This window comes from Agelaius phoeniceus, chromosome 27 (assembly GCF_051311805.1).
Source record: "Agelaius phoeniceus isolate bAgePho1 chromosome 27, bAgePho1.hap1, whole genome shotgun sequence".
Lineage (NCBI taxonomy): Eukaryota > Metazoa > Chordata > Aves > Passeriformes > Icteridae > Agelaius > Agelaius phoeniceus.
In genome coordinates this window covers 1,928,520-1,953,562 of record NC_135291.1, presented here as the reverse complement: position 1 = coordinate 1,953,562, position 25,043 = coordinate 1,928,520, and the positions used below count along the sequence as shown (strand labels likewise).

Here is a 25,043-nt window from a genome sequence, read left to right as displayed (position 1 = left end):
AGCCAGTCAGGGAGAGCCTTGGAGGAGTGTTGTTCTTCTATTATTTCTAGAGTCCCATATTGTTGTTATTAGATTTCTAAAGTCCATACCTCTTGGGTGTATTCTCATGGCTGCAGAGCTTCGCTGCACAGACTCTTTCTTCTGCACACTGTTCTCTTTCTGGTCAGGGCTCCTCCAAGGCTCTCCCTGACTGGCTTTCCCGCCCCCTTTTATCCCGGTCATCTCCATTGGTTACAGCTGCAGCCCAATTAAGGACATCACAGCTGCAGCCCATCAAGGGCAACCAGGACCTCCGGGGCAAAGCCTCTATACACATATTCAAATACATTTCCTCTACTATATTTGTTTTATTGTCTCCTTTTGTCCACCATAACCTGCGTCTGTCGGTCACCCCAGGGCAAACAGAGCGAGGCTGCCGAAGAGGGCAGGGGGCACCTTCCCCACTCTGACTCTCCTAAAGCACCGGCAGCGAGGTGTTGGTAACCATCCTCTGCTACCATAATTGTGAAAAACGCCAATCACTTGTTTTTAAAATTTTAAAAGTTTAATAGTAATAAAATAGTTATTAAAATAGTAATACAATTAGACTAATAAAAATTTGGACAATTTGAATTAGGATAAGATGAGACAACAAATACAAAGTGTTATGGAGTCCGGGTACCTTTTTCTGGGCAGCATGAGCCCTGAAAAGGACACCTGTTAACAAAGGATTAACCCTTAAAAACAATAGCCTGTTGCATATTCATACACTTCATACATGATGTATAAATTCCATTCAAACAGAGGATTCTGGTCAGTGCCACCTTCTTCCTCTGAATCCTAACAGCGCCTTCAAGGTGGGAAGAAGTTCATTTCTTCTGATAAGAGAGCAATAAATTATTTTTCTCTGAAAGATTTAGGTGTCCTGTGGCTGCTATCTCACTGCAAGTCCTTTCCTTATTTAAAGTGTCTTACCAAGCATAGTTTCTATTTTAACATTTTTTTAATAACCTAAAACTATATTTAACCCACTACTTAAGAGAATTAATACAGCATTACTTTCTAACACAAGACATATATTATTCATTTTAATATTTCCGAAAACCCTATCACAAAATATGCACTTTTCACAAGTATAATCTCAATTACTTCCAGTCTCTCCCAGTATGGTCCCAGCTGCTGCTAGCATGGTTCCAGTTGCTTCCTCAATCAACTCAGTGAGTCCCAGTATGATGCCATTTGCTCCCAGTTGCTCCCAGTCAGGCCCAGTATGGGGGATGCTGTGCAGGGTGTGCTCACTGTGACACACAGTCACTCCCAGTATTAGTCCAGTCACTCCCAGTATGATCCAAAGATGAGCCCAGTGTGCTCCCAGTCTCTGCCAGAATAAACCAGTTTTGCTCTACATGGTTCCAGTTGCTCTCTTTCACCCTCACTTTCCTTCCAGTCACTCCCAGTATATCCCAGTGTACCCCAGTTCCCTCCAGCATCTTTCCAGTTCCTTCCAGTATGATCCCATTTGCTCCCAAGCACTCCCAGTCAGCCTCAGTATAGTGGCACTCACTGCCAGTATGATCCTAGCCATCCTCAGCACCATCCCAGTTCATCCCAGTATATCCCATTTACCCCTGACATGGTCTCAATTGCCCCCCCAGGCTCCTACTCACTCCCAGTGTGATCTCAGCATGATCCCAGTATGATCGCAGTATGGAGTCAGTACAAACTCAGTACAATCCCAGTATGACACCAATAGGATGTCCATACAAAGCCAGTAAAGTCCCAGTCACTCCCAGTATGATCCCAGTATGATCCCAGTGTCCATCAGCACGATCACAGTCTGCTGTGGCATGGCAATATGATCCCAAAATAATGTCAATACAAACCCAGTACAGACCCATCATGATCCCAGTATGATCCCAGTATGATATCAATACAAACCCAGTACAGTCCCATCATGATCCCAGTATGATCCCAGTATGATGTCAGTACAAGCCCAGTACAGCCCCAGTCACTCCCAGTACGGTCCCAGTGCAGCCCAGTCCCTGGCAGTGCTGCCACTGCTGGGATCCCCCAGCCCTGTGTGCGTTCCCCCCTGGCGGATGTGCCGGGAGGAGCCCCAAGGGCTGGCAGTGGCCAGGCAGGGTCCCCAGCAAGGCCCAGTTTGGATGTGCAGCCCCCAGTTTGCCCAGTTTGCCTCTCCTTTGGCCCGGGCCGGGTTCCCCCCGCCCGCAGCGGCTGGGAGCAGCCGAGAGCCCCGCGCTGCCCATCCCGACGTGTCCCGGCTCCATCCCCGCTCCTGCCGCGGGCTGCGAGGGCTGCGGGAACGGGCACCGAGGGTGTGGCTGCTGCTGGGGGAGGAGGAGGAGGCAGGGAAGGGCAGGGATGAAGGGGGAGGAGGAGGTGGGGCTAGGGGGGAGGAGCAGGCGGAGGAGCAGGGGGAGGAGGGATGGAAGAGGAGGGATGGAAGAGGAGAAGGAGGTGGAGATAAGACAGAGGAGGAGCGGGAGAAGGGGGAATGGAAGGGGAGGAGCAGGAGGAAGAGGAAGAGGAAGAGGAGGGATAAAGGCGGATGGAGGCTGAGCTGAGGGAGCCAGGCCGTCCATCCCTGCCTGAATTCGCAGCCCCCACCTGTGGGATCATCGCCCCCCCCCCCCCATCGTGCCGGTGAACGGGGAGGGGGAGCTGGGCCCGGATATCCCGGGGGGTCCCTGGGTTGGGGTCCAAGTCTGAGCGGAAAAGGCCCCTTGGGGGGACATCGGGGGGTGGCGGTGGCGGCTGCCGGCAGAGGCAGCCTGGAGGAGCAGAGCCCTGTGTGCCCCAGGAGCCCAAAGTGGGGAGCCCAGAGAGGGGGGAGCACCGCCATTGGCGGGAGCCTCAAGAGCCTGGAGAGGGGCAGGGGGGACTCCTTGGAGCCGCTGCAGCCCAGAGCAGAGAATGAGGGGAGAAGGGAGCCTGGGAGCCCAAAAAGCCCCGGCATCCCGAAATGGGGAGAGCGAAGCGGGGGCAGCTTTTGGCATTGCTGGGACTGCCAGCAGCCTGGGCAGGGCAGGCACCGAGGAGAAGGGGGACCCCCAATCCAAGTGTGACCCCAGCAGCTGGGACAGGGGGGAACCCCCGAACACCAGAGGGGAGGGACCAGGGCCGGGGAAGTCCTGGGAGGCTTTTTCAGGGCTGAATCTTGGTGTTTGGGAGGTTTTTCTGGAGCCCAGATGGCTGCTGACTTGTAGAGATGGACTCGGGCAGAGGAACCTTCAAACTCAACGTGCTCATCCCTTGATTTCCCCAAACCAGGATTTCCCATATCCAACTCCTGGGAGGCTGCGAGGAAGAGGAGGATGCCCTGGGACACTTGAGGCAGGTGAGGAGGAAGTCAGTGTCTCTGGAATGCTTAAAATCAGAGGGTTTTGGGAAAGCTGCAAAAGACAAGCCTCAGAAACAGTAGAACTGATTTGAGCTTTGCAGTAACCATAAGATTGGTCAGTAGAAAAATTATATAAGAATTAGAAAGTAAGGAGAAATAGAACAATGGTCTGTGCATTAACACTTATCTAGAATAACTCCCTAACCTGCAGAAAAGTATATCTAGCAAGATATTAGGAAGTTCCAAGCTTAATAATGGAGCTCTGTGCGTTTTAAGGCTTACAAGCAGGTATTTGAAATAATCAAGCATTGTTTTAACCGTGAATGTGCTTATAGTGCTTGGATAGAACTACTGTCAGTATGCCTTTGCTTTGTGTGATTGGTCAAAAACCTTTTAAAGTAAGTTTTTTTCTGCTCCCTGCAATGTGAGCTACTGGCATCTTCCCATTGTCATAACCAAGTAATGAGGCTGATGCTGGGAAATAAAACAGCTCAGGACACGTTCCTAGCAGTCCAGTCCTGTTTGTGATTTGTGCACAGCCCCGAGCTGGCGATGAGTGCCCCTTTCCCCTCTGTGCTGCTCCATCTCCCAGCCCAGCAGGGCCCCCGGCTGCAGCTCAGCCCTGGGGGGATCTCCTTGCCCTTGCCTGTGGCACGGAGGCAAATCCCATCCTGTCCTTGTCCTTCCACCCCCAGAGCAGGAGCTGAGCATGGAGAGCCGGGAGGACAAATGCCCGCGGCAGAACCTGGTGGCAGAGGCCGTTTTGAGCGGCTCCACGGCGCAGGAAGCCAACGGGGAGGAAAAGGCCCGGAGCTGCCGCACGAGGAGGGGCTGCAAATGCAGATGGCGGGGATGTGAGGGGGAAAGAGCCAGCCTGGGCCGGGAAGGCGGCCGGAGATGGAGCCAGAGCTCGGAGCTGGTGCTCCATGAGCAGCTCCATGATGGGGAGAAGCCCCACAGGTGTGTGGAGTGTGGGAAGAGCTTCAGGTGGAACTGCGACCTGATTGTGCACCAGAGGATCCACACTGGAAAAAGGCCGTAGAAGTGTTCCGAGTGTAGGATGCGCTTCCGCTGGAAGTTCAGCCTGATCACGCACCAGAGGACCCACACTGGGGAGAGACCCTACGAGTGTGATAAATGCAGGAAGAGGTTTCAGACCGGCTCCTATCTCCTCCTGCACTATCAGATTCACACAGAGGAGAGGCCCTTCCAATGCCCCGACTGTGGGAAGGGATTCAAGCACAACTCCACCCTTGTCAATCACCGGTGCATCCACACAGGGGAGAGGCCCTACGAGTGTCCCCAGTGTGGGAAGAGCTTCTCCAGGAGCTCTCACTTGACCCAACACCAATGGAAGCACCGGTAAGGGAAGCCCTGCAAGTGCCCCGAGTGTGGGCAGATCTTCGTGTGCTGCTCCAGCTCCATCCCCCACTGGAGGAGGCACTTTGGGCACAGCCCAGGTGAGCCACATTCCCTGTGATCCATGTTGGGAGCACACCTGGCTTCTTCTCCTTTTGGTTTGGCCTTAATTTTCCTCTGCTTCACCTTCATCCTTTAAAAACACCCAAAACTGAGTTAAATGAAGGAAATTGATTGAATATATCTGAAGTTCCGTAATTTCTCAGTTGTTTTAGAGGGAATTTTGGATTTGGGGACCTGGGCGTGCTGGTTGACAGTTGGCTGAACATGAGCCAGCAGTGTGCCCAGGTGGCCAAGAAGGCCAATGGGATCCTGGCCACTATCAGGAGTGGTGTGGCCAGCAGGATCAGGGAGGTCATTCTTCCTCTGTACTTGGCACTGGTGAGGCCACACCTTGAGTATTGTGTCCAGTTCTGGGCCCCTCAGTTTAGGAGGGACGTTGAGATGCTTGAGCGTGTCCAAAGGAGAGCAGCGAGGCTGGTGAGGGGCTTGGAACACCAGCCGTATGAAGAACAACTGAGGGAGCTGGGGTTGTTCAGCCTGGAGAAAAGGAGACTCAGAGGTGACCTTATCACTCTCTTCAACTTCCTGAAGGGTGACTGTTCTGAGCTGGGGGTCGGTCTCTTTCTCCGGGCAACAACAGACAGAACAAGAGGACACAGTCTCAAGCTGCGCCAAGGGAGATACAGGCTGGAATTAAGGAGGAAGTTTTTCACAGAAAGAGTGGTTAAATACTGGAATCATCTACCCAGGGAGGTGGTGGAGTCACCATCCCTTGATGTGTTTAAAAAAAAGACCGGACGTGGCACTTGGTGCCATGATCTAGTTGAGGTGTTAGAACATGGGTTGGACTCGATGATCTTGAAGGGCGCTTCCAACCTAGAAATTCTGTGATTCTGTGACACCTTCTGTGTGGAGTGCTGCTGTTGCTAAGAGGCAGGAATTTGATCTCACCCTTCTTGTGTTGCTAAGAACTCCTCCCCTCACCCAAACCCCAACTCCACCCTTGGGATACCCTATAAAAACTCCACGGCCCTGCCTTTGCCCTGTCTTTGGGGGTTAAGAAATGAATTCCCAAAGGATCAGCCATTTTTACCCACTGGATTCTAAAGGATCAGCCTCATTCTGCACTGGATTCCCAGAGGATCAGCCCTTTTCCCACAGGATTCCCAAAATTTCAGCTTATCCCACTGGATTCCCAAGGGATCAACCTTTTCCCAATGGCTTCCCAGAGGATAAATCTTTTCCTACTGGATTCCAAGATGGTCAACATTTTTCACTGTATTCCCAGAGGATTCTGACTGTCACTGTTTTTTTTTTTTTTGTACTACTGCATTTGTATTTTTAATTTTTCCAAATAAAGAACTGTTATTTCTACTCCCATATCTTTGCCTGAGAGCCCCTTAATTTCAAAATTTATTATTATTATTAATCAAAGGGAGGGGGTTTGCATTTTCCATTTCAGTGGAGGCTTCTGAAATGGGGAGACACACCCAAGGATGGGCCATGTAAAATAGTTCCTGAAATATGTAAATTAGTTTATGGGTATGCATGAGGGTCTATCAATATGCAACAGGCTGATGGAATTAAAACCTGATGAATTAAGGGGTGTCCCTGAAAATAACTGGGGAGGTCTTGGTGGCCATAACAACCTTTGCTCGATGGTCCTTGTCTCCCATGACATCGGCCTGTTGCATATTCATAGACCCTCATGCATATCCATAAACTACTTTACATATTCCAGGAACAAAATTGGCTTCATCCTGTTTGGGGGTCCCACCCCCCTCCCAGCTTAATTTGGGGGTCCCATCCCCCTCCCAGCTCAATTTTGGGGTCCCACCCCCCTCTTTTCCCCATTCTACCTCCCCTTTCCAATCGTTCCCTCAATTCCCTTCCCCGTGTTTGGTTTTGGGGGCTCCAGGCCCCTCCTGCTCCGTTTTGGGGTCCCGACCCCGTTTTGCATTAATTTGGGGTCCCCACCTCATCCCCAGGGTCACCTTCCCCCCCTCCCCAAATTGCGCTCCTGGCAACTGATGAGTCATCAGCGAGACACGCTCTGATTGGCTGGAAATTACCCCGCGCGGTCTGTGAGTGTTTACCGCAGAGAGAGGCTTTGGTCTGTGCCCGGCAACTGATGAGTCAGTGTCGGGCCGGGCGCTGATTGGCTGAAAATCGCTGAGCGGGGCCAGTGCTCTGAGTTTCTGCCCAGCAAGTGGATCGTCATCAGTGCCGCGCGTTCTGATTGGTCAGGATCTGTTGTGGGGTGGGGACGGGAGGAACTGGGGTTACTTGGGGTTTCGTTTGGTTTATTTGGGGTTATTTATGGACTATTTGGGGTTTATCTTGGGTTTTACTTGGATTATTTCTGTTTATTTGGTGTTATTTAGAATTATTTGGGTTTATTTGGGCTTATTTGGGTTTATTTGGGTTTATTTGGAATTATTTCAGGTTCGTTGGGTTTATTTAGGTGTATATGGGCTTTTTAGATGTACTTGAAATCATTTGGGGTTTTTTGGGTATAATTTGGGTTTTTTTGGGGTTTTTCTTCAGTTATTCGGATTTGTTTGGGGTTATTTGGGGGACTTTTAGGTATTGTTTTGGATTTTTTGGGGTTATTTAGGGTTTATTTTGAGTGTTTTGGGGTTATTTGTGTTATTTGGGGTCATGTGGGGTCAAAAAATCTGGGAATGTCTCTCCTGCAAAAAACAGGAGTTTTTCCTTAAAAATCTGAGAGTTTTTCCCCAAAAAAACGGGAATATTCACTTAAAAATCCTGGACTTTTCCCAGCCAATAGCGACGTGCCCTGCCCCAAACCATCCAATCACCGCGCTTCATCTCCCAAATTAAGGAATCACAGCGCACCCCGCCCCAAACCAACCAATCACCGCAAGTCTCCCCTCAGGAACACCGGCCTCCCCGTGCACCGATCCAACCAATCACCACACGCTTCCTCTCAGACATGCCCACCTCTCACGCGCCAATCCAACCAATCACTGCGTGTCTCCCCTCAGCCACTCCTGCCTCTCTGGAGCTGAACCAACCAATCACCGCGTGTCTCCCCTCGTCAACGTCCGCCTCCCCTGCCCCTCTCCTGTCAATCACCGCACCCTCTACGAAACCAACCCCTGACCCCAGCGTCAAGCATGGAGCCGACGCCCCCTGACCCCCCCCCCCAGCCGCCCCCTTCCCCCCTTGCCGCCCCCCAGGACCCCCTCAGGGACCCCCGGGAGCCGCCCCGGGCTCGGGCGGGTCCTGCGGGAGGCGCTGGAGAGAGCGGGGGAGGCGCTGGGAGAGGACGGGGGGGCTCCGGGAGCTGCTGAGGAGGCGCAGGAACAGGTGAGGGGTCCTGGAGGGGTCGTAAGGGGAATTTGGGGAGGGGTCTTGAGGACGTTTTGGGGGGGGATTTGGGAAGGGTCTGGGGGCAACTTGAGGGGGATTTGGCGGGGTCTGGGGGTGCTGGGAGAGCTATGGGGGGGAATTTGAGGAGGAGTCCTCAGGGGGTGTCACGATCCATCCTCACAGACGGGTTTCGTGATGGTTCGTGGATTTGATCTCAGGGTGCAAAAAGAACCGACACGGTACAAGGGGGTTTGCAATGATAATCGAAACAAATGCACCTTTATTGAATGACCACTGCAAAATGTGAGAGAGGGATTAAGGGAGAGAAAAAGATAGAGGAAGAGAGAGAGAGAGAGAAAGAGTGGGATAGAGCTACCAAACGTAGAGATGAAGTCCTTTGGTCCAGTCCAGTCGAGGATCCGCCTGTTACGTCGGGGAGATCTCGAAGTCTCTGGCTAACTCAGAGGTTTTTATTATGATAACTCTATTGGAAATTGCTGGGGAGGGGGGGTAAACAGATACAATAAGGAATAGATGTAACAGGTAGTCCATGTTCTCAGCAGTAAACGAGAGCCATTGTCTTCTTGGTCCAGCGGTCACAACCTGCAGGCAAACATCTCGCTTTGGTCAGCTTGCCTCCCCACACACCTGCCCCGGGCTGGGGGTTTCAGTCCCAGTCCTTGGAAGGAGCAGAGGGGCCTTTTCACATGGGGGTTTCGTGTCTCAGTCCTTGATGGAGAGGCTCCTTACATCTCAGTCTGTCTGTCACGGTGGTTGTAAAACAGGTGAGGGTCTTCTGTGGGGGGACCACCCAGAACTCAGGAGAAGTCCAGCCAGGCCGAGAGGTGGGACAGCTCCCAAGGCTGTTGTTGCACAAAGGGCACGGTGCTTCCTTCTTCTTCTCATTGGGCTCAGTGTAGCACACAGCAAACAACACCTGTGCAAACAATGGCTTGGCAACACTCTCAGGTCTCAGGCACATGACTTTCTCCTTTGGAGCCAGAGATTTAAGACAGGGGGGGTCTTCTCTTCAGTGGTCCCCCAATGATGATCGTGAGGCAGATGAGGGAAAATTTGGACAGACTCTCACATGACCCTGTGACTCACGATTGTCTTGAGGGATCTTCATCAGCAGAACTCTGGAGTGTCGCTGATGGGTCTGCAGAACTCGCCGTACGTTGGTAGTATAACCCGGAAAAATAGGGACAACAGAAAGAGAGGAAAAAGAGAGAGAAGGAAAAGAAAGGATAGGAAAAGGAGGGGAAAAAGGGAAACAATAAACAAACATAATTAATATTGATTATCATATCAAATGTCACAAATTGTTTAATAATTAAAACAATATTACTTTTATAACAATTTTCAAATGGTTAAAACAAATCACAAATAATCAAAAGCAAACACAATTAACAAATCCTAATACAAGCATTAACTTTAAAAAATGATTTTCTAATACAATTTACTAAAAATGGAAAGTAATTCCCACAAAATCATAAATGGAAATTAAGGATTATTCCAAAACTCATATGCTTCATTCATAATTGCCTTGTGTCAAAGGCTTGGGGATGTTCACAGTGCATAGGACATCAGCCAAGTTGTTTGCATTAACTATAGACATCAATCTTGTCAGCTGTTTCATGCTCCAATTCATAACGAATGGGACTGCTGATAAAATAAAACCAAACAGAATTGGTATCAAAAGGATAACAATGGGATGACACAGACTGCTCAGGACACCCGTGGCAGTAGGAGACCACCTAAAAGAGTATCCCACCCCCTGTGCTGGGCATCTTTCTCCACCCTTTCCATGACACGGGGTATCTGTCTCACATTGTGATGAACAGTCACCAGGGCTTTCTGTGCGTTTTTCTCAATCTTCTCAAGGATTTCAACTAAGTCTCGATGGAGCAGCAGTTGTCTTACCAAAGTGAGATCCATCCCAATAGGAGTAGGCATCAGTTTGTGAATCAGTGTGTAGTTGGATTGCAATGGGTAGTGAGAGGTGAACTGGAGCTTCATAAGAGAAATCCCATCCTGTAATCTTGGTAAAGTTACAAGCACAGAAATTTGAATGATTTTTGGTATCTACTACAACATTGTCCACGAATACAAAATCACAAGCAGTTCTAAGAATGCACATATATTGCCTATGTATTTAAGGACGGTTTCAGAAGTCTCATTAGGATGAATTTCAAAATGAGAGATATTTTGCTCTGTGTCTAAACAAATGTCTTGAGCTATGACGGCATTGCTTTCACAGATGAGCCCTTGTTGTTCTCAGACAATACAAGATTCTAAATTAACATTTTACCGTTTCTCACCCATTTGACGGGCCCATTCCCAATGCTCATAAGGATAGAGAACAGCTCCATCATCATTCAGCCCTAATGCAATCATAGGAAATATCAAATGCACTGAGGCATTACGTATGGTTAACACAAAAGCCATGGCTGTGTTTGTAATGGGATTGTAAGTAAAATTCACTAAGTTCCACCAGGATTGCAATTCTCTTTCAAAATCAGTGGCACTGTCCCAAATTATTTTCCAAATTTCAGTAGGAAAAGTGCTTCTTCACCTTCTCTTATCATTGAGGCAGCAACTGACTGCATCCACAATTGTGCCTGGATACAGCTGAGAGCCAAAGAAATGTTGTTTTGTGTAACACCAAGTGCATCAATTATCAACTTATGGTCATTTACATTTACCTTTTCCCAATTTGGCAAAATGTTTGATAGCAGCCACTGGTGTGTTCCTAAAGCCAATGACTGTAGTGGTTGTTGTAACTTGGTCAAATCTCTAGTTGTAGTAGCCAATTTTATTCATTAATACTTCTGAATCAATACTCTTTAGAATTCCCAATCCTGTTCCCACAACACCGGTTATGTCTCTTAGCGTCCGTCTTTTAAAAGAGTTCCGCTTTTGCAACCAGGTCATCCAACCCTCAAAGGAAGTTTGCAAAAAAGGTGAACAGGCCGGCTGAATTTCTGAGACATTACTTTGCATCAGCAATTTGACTTGTTTAAGAGACCATGCCGGATTGAACAGTATTTGTTGTTTTCCTGGTTTCCTAATTATATCTGGTCCATTTTCAAAAATTCTTGGGCTAAGCATAACCAGTGGTTGGGCTGGAGTGGTGGTGGTGTAAATTGTAACAAGTTGGGCTATTGCATTTACTATAAATGTAAAAGAAAGTTCTACAGGCCTACACTTTTTGGACCAAAGACAAACCACTTCCATGGTTTGTGCCAATGTAAAATTGTGCCAACAATCCTGTAAGCTTGGGTGCGTACAAACCTTTTCATGCTTATTTGTTTGATCTGTCAAAACACCGATTGAGGTTGCGTTTCTATGGGTAGTTCCGTTAATCATTCGGATCCTGTACTAATTTTTTTCCCCACTATCCCTTGAAGCTGCCAGGTTTTTTGGTTTTCCCATTCCTGCCTAGTGTATATCTGATTTTCATGCATAATGACAGTGATAGGTTTAAATCCCTCACATTTCCCATGGATCCGGAAAAATGAACAAAAGCCTGGGACCAAGGGCATTCAGTATCAAGTTGACTAAGGGTGCTCTCAGTCCTTTCTACCCACTGGGGTGTGACTACTGTACTCAGTGTGGGCTTTGTTATAGCATTTATCTTAAGTTTGTAAACCAGGCCTTTTAAACTTTATGGATTTGTCAAGTTATTTTGCCAACAGCGTGTCACATAAGTTGGTTTGGCTAAAGTAAAATTATGCCAGCAATCAGTTGATTAATTTCTACAATCCTTTGTAATTGCATTGTTGGTTCTGGGGCCTAAAGTGTAGTTACCAATGTACTCCTGCCAGCAGCACAGAGTGAGGGGAATTTGTTTGGTACACTCCCACTTTGTCGTAGGACACAGTTCTGTTGTAGGGATGTGCAAATAGTTTTTTCCATCTGGTTCTAAAAAATTTCCAGCACCTGCAATGGAGGTGGCTTTCTCATAGAGAGATCCTTCCACTTTTCTGCACGCTACCACAATCGACTCACCAATTGTTCCACTTAGGGTTCTAGTCCAGTCCTTCTGATCCCATCCCCACTCACTTGGGCGATATATCTCAGAGTCATGCAGCACTATAGGCTCTAGGTTCAGGTGGTGACCCTTGGGATATGATCCTAGAACATTAGTGTGATGGATGGTAGCTTCAGACCACGACCACTCAGCAGGATTCTGTCCACGGAATTGTGGTAGGATGCAGAAAAGTATCACCAGTGTTATCATGATTCAGATGATTCTCATGTCCCTCAGGGTTCTTCTGTAAAAGTAAACACGACGGAATCCTGCCACTAAGGGACAGAAAAAGTTAGAATGATGGAATTATCCAGTGTGTATTTATCCGATGCTCTCTCCCTAGAGCATCAGAGGCTACCCATGCATGTTTATTCAGAGGGGTTTTTAGCACTAGTGGTAGTTCCCCTACAGTAGGGAGGTCCACCAGAACAGGTTGTCCAGGGTAATATGCTGGAATCTTGAAATCATCTGGTCTCCCTAGAGAGGCAATTATGCTTGGAGCTATGGGGCAAAAAACAGTGATTTTGGGACACCCATTTACCCCCCCCATCTGTCATTCACACTTTTCACAGCTTCCCATAACCGAACATCCCAATTTCCCTCCTCTGGTTTCAAAAGTCATTCCAAAAGACCATTGATCCTTTCCACGATCTTGTTAGCTTGAAGGTAGTAAGGGGTGTGAAAAGTCCATTTAATTCCTTCATTTTTTGCCAAATCCTGTACAATTCTAGCAGTGAAGTGGGACCCATTATCAGATTGTATTTCCTGTGGTTTTGGGAAAATTCCAAATGATCCCTGCAATGCTTTAACAGTATTATCACCTGTAGGTCTTTTAAAAGCATTGGCCTGGACCATCCCAGATACAATTTCTACTCCTACCAGCACAAAGTGTTTAACTCCTGACTTCTTAAAGGGTCCAATATAGTCTACCTGCCACGCGTCCCATAAGCCTTTACCCTTTCTGAAATGCAGAGGGTCATCTTCCAAAGGATGTCTCTCCAGTCTCCAGTCTGCGATTGCTCACAGGCTGATGCGCATGTTTTACACCTTTCCTTGGTGACAGGCCAACGCTGCGCCAGAGCTTCCTTGTACAAATCTTTCACACCTGTGTGCTGTCTTTTTACATGTGGCCATTCTAATAGTTGATCCCAGTCCTCTGTAATTTGTTCCTTTTCAGGGGACTTAGTCTTGCTAAACCATCAGCTTTATTGTTCCACTCTCCTGCTGGATTTCCATCTGTCTGATGAAAGGCTGCCCACCCTACCAAAATTCCCTTGGCTTGCGATGTTTAAAATTTCTTGCCACTTTTCCTTTTGCCATACTGGAATTCTGTTAACTTCCCAATCATTTTGCTGCCAAAAAGGAAGCCACTCAGTACATCCTTTATACACAGCATAGGAGTCCGTGTAGATGCAGACAGGAGAGGTATTCTGTACCTCATGTTGGAAAGCACTCCAAACAGCTCTCAGCTCCCCAACCTGAGCACTGCCTTCTCCTTCGGTAATGATTCGTTCACCAGAGGAAATGTGGAGGGCTGCTGCCCTGTATCTCCACACCTTCCCCTCCTGTTTAGCAGAGGCATCAGGGAACCAAGAATTTGCTGATCGTTTGGTGGAGAAAGGAGGGGATACTTTAATTACAGAGGCAGGTTTGTCATGGCTGCTGCCCAAATTCTCAGTTTCTTGGATCACTAAATTTTTTACAGCTCCTTCTGTTATTGAGAAAATGTTACAGTAATGTTCAATCTGAGCATACCAGTTTGCAGCTGAGGCCCTTTGGGCCACCCTGTCGGTGGGGGTGGGGTGGGGGGTCCCAGTAGTGACTGTCTTAATAACTTTGAAAGGGCCTCTCAAGACAACTGGTTGTTGTTGTGCAATTTTTTCCACTTCTATGAGAGCTAAGCTAACCACAAACAATCCTTTTTCCCAGGTAGTGTATCTTTTCTCAGCATCTTTGAAACCACAGGAATAGAAACCAACAGGCCTCCTCGGTGTTGCCACCACTTGGGGCGTGGCGTCCCGGGTCAAGGACGGCTCGGTGGCAGCACCTTTGCCACACAGACCAAGTACACGCACTCACCAATGTGGTGGATGGTGAAATGGTAACTATTTCTAACTGGTTTTTAATAAACAATGCTAACTTTGAAATATAAGGTCCAAGATCAATAATAGGGCCTAATAAGGTGGAACCAAGGGCAATCAGTCATGGGGGCTGACTGAACCATGACTTAGGATATCTTTGCAGGACTTCCTCAGTTTTTTGGCTGATAGTTGTTAACACAGTTGACGATTTGAAATCATACATTTACCACAGCACCGAACTATCCTCCCAGAGTCGGCGACAGCTGACCTTAAAAGAAGAGTGATGTTGAGAACTCATGTCTGGATTCACGTTTACTCATGTCCGGATTCACGTTTCTCCAAAACTCCCTTTGAACCTTTTGACGCAGAAAAACTCTGGGCTGATTGGCGATCATTCCATTCAAGTAGAGCCAGAACCTGGCCAGAGTTCGAACTCTACTTGATGGATACCACTTAAAACAAGACTTTCAAAAACAACATTTATGTGAACCATGACTGATAACATTTTTGTTGAGCTTTTTCCCCCAGTCCTTCTCTGCGCCGGCCTCTCCTTTAGTTTGGTCACTGAGTTTTTCACGACCCCGGTATGGTCTGCCATCAGGCTGCTTGATGATTCGTCACAGCCTTTAGGAAGCGGGGTATACGGGCCATGGGGGCGTCTGAGGATTCAGTCCTGCGAAACAAGCTTTACAAATTTCATTAGTTTTTGCCCTGAAGGTCCAGTTAATGGACTTAGGCGGGCACCATTTAATTTTACTATTTTTCTTGACGGCTGTGTACCCTCGCCCTGTGAGTACCAGCCTCCAACCCGTTTCCCATTCTCCTAACTAATTTTTAATCATGACTTGTGGGCCTTCCTCTAGTGCCCAGGTGGCCCAGTGCCTCTGGGCAGGACTTTTTGTTTCATCTCCCCTGGGGAACTGATTTAAAGCCAGCAGGGCGGTTGCTAGGATGCGCGCTTGATCTTTTGGCCGGATGGAATTGGTAAAACCCTCTGTCAGGCTTCGACCTCGCCCCTTTGTCTTAGCATTGGGCCGCTCCCTCCCTCTAGGCTTGCCCCGCCTCCTGCTGGGGGAGGCCAGTGCCTTGTAATGAGATTTCCACCCCATGCTTCAAGCGGCGTCAGCTCCCCCTCCGTGTCTTTTCCTTCCTTTTTGCCTGCGCGTGTCTGCGCTGTCCTGCAGACCTTCTCCGTCTCTGCCGATCACGCCCGTGTCCGCATCCCCCCCTTCTGGCGCCCACCACCCCGTGGCGCGTAAGGCGGAGGCCCCGCCCAGGCTCCCTCGGACTCTGAGTCAATGGCAGCACCCCGCGCCTCCGAGTTAATGGCGGTGCCCCGCACCTCCAAGTCAATGGCAGCACCCCATGTCTCTAAGTTAACAGCTGCACCTCGCGCTTCCTCTAGCAGCCCGTCCCAAATGACAACTTTTTCCCCTCAGCCAGCATGCCTGAGCTTGGGAGCTGCGAAGAGCATCCCCGCGGCTGTAAATCCCCACACTCGGCAGACTCACGATCACCCGCAGTCTGCGCGGCCGCCCCCACACCCTGCCGGGGCCCCGCCTGCACACAGTCCTGTGTGGTTTTCCACATTTCCTGCTCCTGCTGAACTTTTCGCAGAGCCTGAATGACTCTGCCCCATAATTTAAGATTTTGCCCCGAGCCTGAGGACAAAGCCTCCTCTGCTAGGGCCCCGGTACAACTATCCCACACTTCGAGGTGGAAAATATCCACCAGCTGCCCAATAACCCCAATCCGCAGAAGCGTCGACACTACGAGGATAAAATCTCCTGGCTCGCAGTCTACGCCCCACTGCCTATGAATTTTAAAAATGACCTTTGGGAGGTACTCCATTTTCTCCTTCGCCGGTCCTTGGCGCCAGACTTCCTCCTTTGCCGGTCCTAAGCGCGAGACTTTCCCCTCTCGCCGGTCCTCTGGGAGCGTCCTCCCTGCCGGGGACAATCCTGCTGCTCCGGCTGCCGTTCGCTCGCCCAGGCGGTTCCTGCTTCCCGGATTGTCCCGGGTTTCGGCACCACTTGTTGCCGACACTTGGGGCGTGGGGTCCCGGGTCAAGAACGGCTCGGTGGCAGCACCTTTGCCACACGGACCAAGTACACGCACACACCAATGTGGTGGACGGTAAAATGGCCTTGATTAACAGTTGAACCAGGTCATTTATAACAGGGGTTAACGGTAAAAGGTAACAGTAAAAGGGGAGGGGTTCTGCCTGACCGTAACATCGCAATATCTTAACCTCCCACACATCGGACCCTCAGGACCCTGCTGCCGTAGCTGTACTGACAGCCCTGAGGAGCCAAATCCCCATTCCACCTGAAAGGGATCTGTGGGATGGACAGGGTCCAGTGCTTGGTGAGCTGTTGCTTCAAAAAACAGCAATTGCAATGCTTCCTCCTGAGAAGGAGTCCAATCCCATTTCACCCTGTTTGCTCAGCAAGTCATAAAGGGGCCTGGCAATTATTGAAATATCTGGAATGTGTTTTCTCCAGAACACTAATAATCCTAGAGCTTGCTGGAGATCTTTCCTGGATTCAAGCATTTTGATCTGATCTAAAGAGGTTAGGATATCAGGTGGAATACATGTCATACCTCCTTTCCAGCAAATTCCCAAAAACTTCACTTCCTGAGAAGACTTCTGAATTTTCTCTGGGGGCATCTGCAAATCAAGACTTTTTAAATGGGAGATTATTTTCTGCTGATGTTTCCCTACTACCTCTATTTCACCCCCCCCCAGAATGTCATCAATGTATTGATAAACAGCTACAGGATCAGGTTTGGGTATTTGTTCTAATTCCTGGGCAAAAGTAGGGTGGGCCAAAGTGGGGGAGTGTTTGTAGCCTTGGGGAAGCCTAGTGAAAGTGTATTGCTGTCCTTCCCATGTGAAGGCAAAACAGTCCATATCTTCTGGCTGTGTAGGTATCATAAAAAACATGTCTTTGACATCTATAGTTGCCATGATTGAGTGAGCTTTTTCTTGAATTGATGTCATTAATTCAGCCAAATTTGGGACCGCTGCTGTAAGAGGGTCTGTGTTGGCATTAAGCCTGCAGAAGTCTACTGTCAGCCTCCACTTCTCATTGGGTTTCCAAACTGGCCACACTGGCAAGTTGAAAACAGAATGGGTATTGACTATTACTCCTTGGTCTCACAAGTCCTGTATAACCCATTGATGCCCTCTTTGGCACCAGAAGGTAGAGGGTATTGTTTTACATGAGTAATTTTGCTAGACAGTGAGGAGGATGCAGCTTGGAGCAGTCTAATGTTAAGATGTGGCACACCAAATGACCACAGGAATCCCTCAGAATCTTCCCACTGCCTCCCAGCAAGAACATCCATCCCTAATAAATTGTTTGGAATATCCCCAATTACCATTTTGAGAACTAATTCATTCTCCTCTGTCATTATAGAGCATGACACAGTACAATAATACACGACTCCATCAAAAGGTTGCAAGAGAGAAATTTATTAAACCAACATAGCTTTTATAGTTCTTCCAGATATTGCCACCCATCTAACACATATACAATGCCCATTGGCGATAAAAGAGAAAAAAAGTTCCCAGCAGGCGACCAGGGAGCCAGGACACTCTGGGAGCCAGCCAGAGTCCATATCTCCCAACTTTCTCTCCTTCCTCTGGTCTCCATGGTAACGACCTTGGTTTTCCTTCAGGAGAGATATGGGGCTTCTCCTTATCTTCAGGAGGCCCTGACAGCTCACAAGGACAGCACAGAATGTCTTTCCCACACTCCTCTCCATGGAGCATGAGTTTTACTAAGGCCACGTTCATAGATTCTGTAGTTCCTAGGGCGTTTAAAACACAACATTGTTTCTTTGTTGGAACAATTCTACACTTCTGGGCATCCTTTTTGTTAGTGCAGAGATTTGTGCCCCAGTGTCAATCAGAAAGGTTACAAGTGCCTGTTTGAGGCCTGTGATAGCTGTGATCAATATATCTCCTGATTTATGTTTAGTGAGCATTCTCAGATACATCCATGCTCCAGCCCTTCGCTCACCTATAAGGGATGGAGAGCCTAGTTTCTCTGGTTCTGTGTTTGCTTTGGCTCACATCCTAAATTCTGAGGGAGAGGCTGGGAGAGGGTTTCTTTTGGCTCACTGGCTGGATTCTGAGAAGGGAGGGGTGCACTGGGTTGAACTGATAAATTCGGTTTTCGATAGTGCCAATTAGTTATTATTTTCTGTAATTTATCAAGGGGCAAACCATCCATCACCTCTCTGGGGACCCCCCTTTTAACTTCCAACAACCACCAACGTTGGCAGTTAGAGATCTGTTTTCCCTTCCCTAAATTTTCACTGTGAGGAGCCGTGATAAACCAAACACCGTTTGTTTTTTCTGATTTCTTCTCCAGGGTTTTTACAGGTCCATATCATCTACTGTAATTAATCAAATCTACTGCAACCTCACTCCATGTCCAAACTTTATGGCTACTGGCAGGTGAATCAGATTGAGAAGCTGGGGGCTGTGAGGGGATGGAGTATGGAGTGAAACCAGGATCAGTAGATCCAGTTTGGTCAGTGGGGTTACCAAGGAATCTATCTAGTCTCTCTACGGGACCCAAGGCCATTATGGTTTTCTGTAAAGTAATTGCTGTAGGTTTAGGAAGCCCTCAAATTAAAGGAGTCATAATTTCAGGCTTTACAGGTAATTGCATTGGTGACTGAAAACCAGGAATCAACCTTTTTCATGAATCATTTGCAGGCAGGTGGCTTTGTGGGCACCTTCCAAAAGCTGGTCGGGGGCACTGACTATAGCTAAAGGGTCTCCCCTTTCCAAAGGATTAATTCCCCCGGCCCAGAAAGGCACACATTGTGTCAGGGACCACGTGTCACGCTTATCTCCTGTTGTTAGGAAAACTCCATGTCCCCAGTACCCACTGGCCTCCTGCTCAGTTAATTTAATTTGATCTCCACCAGTGAGGGACACTTGGAAGACATATTCTGTCTCCGATTCTTGTGGGAGGCACCCAAATTCTTTCTTCAGCTTAGCCAATTTGGTAGTGCTGAATGGTATTTGTTTAGTTGTGATATGTGGTTCAAAATCTTCATCATTAATATAGTTATATTCTGTTTTAACCAAGGGTCTCAAATGAGGGCAGCAGTTTTCTCCACATTTTTTTACTGCCTCTAGTTCCTTATGGGGATGAATCTGTTTAATGTTTTCCTCTGCCTGTGTTGAGGAATCAGCATTCAGTGAATTCTTAACATGTTCCTCTCTAAGGGCAGCTCGTAACAGATGGATCTCATTCCTTTCTTCATTTAATTGTTTTCCAAATTTCAACTAGGTTTTGAAGGGAGTCCATTATAGCTTTTTCCTCACTTCTTCACTTTAAGAGAGTTTTTATAGCTGCTGTGAGACAAGCTCCCAAAACTGAGCAGAGAATAGTTTTATTTTTGCCCAGTTTAAATTTTATTTCATGTTGTAAAGAACATACTCTATCAATAACATTTTCCAAATTAAATCAGTTACTTTGTGCCCGTTCTTCTCCTCCCAGAGAAAGTTTGGCATTGTGTTTGGCTAGTAGAGCATAAAATTCAGCTTTAAGTTTTGAGCTGAGGTTTTCAGTCATTTTGTGAAGGGACCAAAACCATGACAGGGAGGTGTAGACTTAAGGTACACAACCACACAGCCTCTGCTGTGTTTCCCTTGCTTCCCTGGGTGGGTGAAGAGACTAAAAGTGCCTGGGAGGTTCTACTCAGTTACTTCAAGTAGTCCCTTCACTTCCCAGACAGTCCAGATTCACACATACACAAAAACAGTTTCCCTTTTTGCACTAAGAGATCTTTTGTGAAATTCTGAAGGCAGAGCCCTCAATTGAGTATGGGGGTGCTTTTCACCTAGGCATGTGCAGTTTGTGGGAAATTTGAGTCACTCCCTTTCCTTTTTAGACAACCACTCACCCCTTTCAGGGTATCGGGCTCGGTGCGGCTGGAGTGAAACATCCTTCCCCTGTTACAGACTACACACAACCCTGCAAACCCCTCTGTCTGTCAGAATCCTGTCCATGATGGCAATTTAATGTCACGATCCACTCGTACAAGTGGGGTTGTGATGGTTCATTAACTGATCTCAGAGTGCAAAAACAACAGCGAGGGGATTTCAGTCTTGATCAAAACAAATGCACCTTTTATTGAGTGCCCACAGCAGAAGCAATAGAAGGATTAGAAAGGAGATAAAGGATAGAGGGAGAGAGAAGAAGACAGGGGTGGGAATAGCTACCAACAGAGAGACAAAATCCTCGTGGTCCAGCCAATAGATCCATCTTGTCACGTGGGGGAGAATCTCAAATTCTTTGCATAACTCAGGGGTCTTTTATAGTCATCCACCAAGGGGAGAACAGATAAAAGACAATGGAGAATAAGTCTATTGAAAATGAGTAAGACAGTCCATGTTCCTAAACAGGACAAATCAATCTCAGCGGTGAGCGAGACCCATTGTTTTCAGGATTGGTGTCTATGAGAAACCAGTCTTGGTGCAGCAAACACACCTGCAGGCAACACTTGGCAAACATCCCACTTCAGTCAGGCCCGCGCCCCTGTGTTAGAATTTTAAGGGTCTCAGTCTCAGTCCTTGGGAGGGGGCTTCCCTTACAGTGCTTGTGAGGCAGATGAGGGATCTTCTATGGGGGGATCACCAGAGTTACCCCAGAAAGTTCATCTGGCCAAGAGGTGGGGAAATTCATGGGCCATTGTGATGAGCAGGGATGGTGAAGCAGGTGTAAGTGTACAGAGCAAGCCGCTCCCTGTCAGCCCCTGCTCAAAGCAGTTGTAACGTGGGGGCACAGCAAGCACAGCTGCAAACAATCACTTGGCGAGCATCCACCCCAACCAGGCCAGAACTCCAGCCAGGGTCTTCAGGGTCTTCCTCTCTGTCCTTGTGACGGTCGTGAGGCAAATGAGGGAAACTTTGGACCGTCTCTTACAACAGTTTACTTTATCTCTTCCTCAACAATCCCCCCTCTGGGAGATATCTTCTGTTATTGGGCCCTTGAGTGTCACTGCATGACTGATGAAAAATTCATCATCTCATTGTGAGATGCTCCGGCCAGAGGGAGGAGCCAAGCATTCCTACCTGGATATAATTTGACATTTGGAAGAAGAGAGACAGCCTTTTCCCACTGGATTCCCAGAGGAGCAGCTTTCTTTTCCACTGCATTCCCAAGGGAAGTCCAGGCCCATCTACGCCACCACTGGACCTTCAGAGGAAAACTCCACCCTTCTACAGGATCACTGCTTCAACAGAACCCCACCTGTCACTGCAGGAGCACTGCAGCCTCCATTTAATAGGACTGCTACCACCACTGTGACCCACAGGGTGTCAGGTCATATTCTGACTCTGCCAGTGGGGTTTTTTTGTTTGTACTATTGCGTTTGTATTTTAATTTTCCTAGCAAAGAACTGGTATTCTTATTCCCATATCTTTGCTGGAGAGCCTTTTAATTTCAAAATTAAAATAATTCAGAGGAAGGGAATTTACATTTTCCATTTCACAGAAAGCTCCTGCCTTCCTTAGCAGACACCTGTCTTCAAACCAAGACAGAATGTCATCCATATAATGTAGGATAATGACATCTGGGAAGGTCCTTTGGATGGGAGATAGGACAAGGGCCATGTACCACTGGCACAGAGGGGGAGTTTTTCTCAGTTTGGGGAGGACTCACCGGTGGTACCGCTTCAGAGGTGCCTGTCTGTTCAGGGAGGGGATGGAAAAAGCGAATCTGGGAGCATCTCAAGGATAGAGAGCGATGTTTAAAAAGTGGCCTTTGATATCCATGACCACCAGTCTCCAATCATGGGGAAGCATGAAGGGAGAGAGAAGGCCAGACTGCAATGACTTCGTTAATTTTACAAAGATCATGGAGGAGCGTCCACCTGTCCTTGCCAGGTGTTTTGAGAACAAAGACAGGGGAGTTCCAAGGGCTGTTGGTAGGTACAATGTGGCCCCTGGAGAGCTGCTCCTCCACAAGAAGCTCGAGGGTATGTAATTTCTCTGTTGAGAGGGGCCACTGATGCACCCATGGTGGGGTGTCAGTCTTCCAGGTGATTGTGGGGTGGTGCACTCTGCAGTGGCCCCAAATAGAAATCCCGGGACAGAGGTGGAATATCAAATCAAGCTCCCCACTGGGACAACAGGTCCCTGGCCCACAGGGTGGTGAGTGCCCTGACTACAAATGGCCTGATGGTGGCAGTTTGGCCCTCCAGTCCCTCTGTTGTGATAATACGCTCGCTCCTCATGGAGATGGCAGCTCCTCCAATCACTGAGGTGACTCCAGTGACAGGAGTCAGCTCCTGGTTCAGGGGCCATTGAGGTTGTGTAATGATAGTAACGTTGGCCCCTGTGTCCACCATCCCTTGTAGGTGGATGTCATTACCTTTATTCAACTGACTGCACTTTATAAGGGGCTTGTCTTGGCCCATGATTTCAACCCAGAATGCCATTGGGTGCTCTGGGATATTGTCTATGCTTAATGGCAATAAAAAGGCTTGGGCGATCACAGTCTCTCTGTGCAGGAAGTGTGGTGGTTTTGTGCAGCAGAAAGTGACTGTGATTTCGTCACTTGGCCCAACAGTTTGCACTTCCACTATAATATGTATTTCATTTGGTCCATGAATACAATTACCTATTACCAGTACATCCCTCAGGCCCTCTAGGGGTCCATATTTTCTGGTGGGAATACGATAGAAAGCAGAGTCATCAAATTGTATAGACAAAGCACTCACCAGTTGGTGTCAGGTCCTGACCTGAACTTGCTGGAAAGCCTTGGTCACTCTGGTCTGTTGTTCGGAGTATGAAGAGCTCCACGGGAATTTCCCACGTATTGGACCTCCAGAATAGTGGGGAGGGTACAGTGAAACAGCTTTCCATTTGCTGTCTTCACGCAGGGCCACTCCGTGCTCTGTTGGAAGTTTTTTGGCTGATAATGGTGCTGGTGGTGGTGAGGTTACTGGTGATAACAAAACTGAGAACAGTTGTTAGAATGTCTGTTGCAATCCATACAGTGTGATGAATGGCACCTCTTTGGTGGCTGCTGGTCTTTAGGCATTTTGTATTCTGGACAGTCCTTCAAAAAATGGCCCAGTTCCCCACAATTAAAACATTTTGCAGTGTCTTGGGATGTTAAAAAGGCCCTCTCCCTTAGAGATTGCCCTTGCCACCGTGTGTTCAGTGGAAGATAATTTGTTGCAGGCCTCATCCATCTGGTTGATTGTAGGTTCTGGGTCCAAAGGGAGAGCTCTTAATATTGTTTTGCACTCATTGTTTGCCTTTGCCAAGGCCATTTTGTTTAGCACTTCCTTCCTGGCCTCTGGGCTTTCTATTTGTCTCTCAAGTGGAACTTTAAGTCTGTCAACAAATTTTATGAAAATTTCACTTGCCCTTTTTTGATGTTAGTGAAACTCTGTGTAGGTAGGGTGTCATCGAGAGTGAGGAGCAGGGATGTCTTTGCAGCAGTGGTGATGTCACCAAGTGCAGCTTCTTGTAAGTCCTTTGCTTGGTCTTGTGGCTTCTGGAAGTCACCTTCTCCTGCCATTTGTTCAAGGGTTAAATTTGGTTTGTTGGCATCTTTTGAATATGTGTCCGCCAGTGATTTGAGATGCCTTTTTTACTGCCTCTCCCACAGCATGTACTCGACCGGGGTGTGAGACTCTGTCCAAAGTTTCTCTCATCTGCCTCATGATCGCCATTGGGGACCACTGAAGAAAAGACCCTTGTCTGAAGTTTCTGGCCCTGTTGGAGAAAGTTACGTGCCAACGGCTCCGAGACCTGAGCACAGTGCTAAGCTATTGTTCACAGGTGTTGTTTGCTGTATGCTACACTGAGCCCAATGAGAAGAAGAAGGGGGCATCTTGCCTTTTTGCAGCAATAGACTTGGAAGCTGTCCCACCTCTCAGCCTGGCTGGACTTCTCCTGAGTTCTGGGTGGTCCCCCCACAGAAGACCCTCACCTGTTTTACAACCACCATGACAGACAGACTGAGATGTAAGGAGCCTCTCCATCAAAGACCGAGACATGAAACCCCCATGTGAAAAGGCCCCTCTGCTCCTTCCAAGGACTGGGACTGAAACCCCCAGCCCAGGGCAGGTGTGTGGGGGAGGCAAGCTGACCAAAGCGAGATGTTTGCCTGCAGGTTGTGACCACTGGACCAAGACAATGGCTCTCGTTTACTGCTGAGAACATGGACTACCTGTTACATCTATTCCTTATTGTATCTGTTTACCCCCCTCGCAATTTCCAATAGTGTTATCAGAATAAAAACCTCTGAGTTAGCTAGAGATTTCAAAATCTCCCCAGATGTGACCTGGTGAGCTCCATTGGCTGGACATCAAAGGACTTGGCTGTTCTATGTTTGGTAGCTATATACCTTCCTTTCTCTTCCTCCCTCTTTTCCTTCTTTTTCCTTTTTTTCCCCAATTCCTCCCCAACGCATTTGGTTATTCAATAAAGGTGCATTTGTTTTGATTATCACTGCAAACCCCCCTGTGCCGTGTCGGTTTTTTGCACCCTGAGATCAAATCCATGAACAATCATGAAACCCGTTCGTAAGGATGGATTGTGACACGGGGAGAGTAGGCAATTCATTATATTTTTATTTTCATGCACGACTAAGACACAGGAAGAGAAGGTGGCTTCCAGCAAGTTTTTTAAGAAATGCAATTCCCGACCATATTCCTTAGCCACTTTGCAGAGCTCCTTCAATTCCCCATAGGGGATCAGCTCCCAGGAATTGATTGCAGTCACCCTTCTGCTGTGTTTACATATAATTGGCAAGCCCACAATCTTTTTGGCGAGCTCTGAGCCCTC

General features: G+C 48.0%; 2 protein-coding genes across 6 annotated transcripts in view; both read left to right on the top strand.

Moving 5' to 3' along the window:
* LOC143695926 (uncharacterized) overlaps positions 1-25,043 on the top strand; it is a 129,992-nt gene that overhangs the window by 35,477 nt on the left and 69,472 nt on the right. The window lies entirely within an intron of this gene.
* Positions 1-25,043, top strand: part of LOC143695939 (uncharacterized) — a 49,536-nt gene that overhangs the window by 16,104 nt on the left and 8,389 nt on the right. For 2 of the 3 annotated variants that reach the window (XR_013185416.1, XR_013185417.1), the window contains exons 2-3: positions 3,271-3,337; positions 4,036-6,142. The gene's annotated coding sequence lies outside the window, so the exon portion shown is untranslated. Of the gene's footprint in view, positions 1-3,270; positions 3,338-4,035; positions 6,143-25,043 lie in introns of those variants that run through there. The other variant, XM_077191175.1, reaches the window with a different exon arrangement.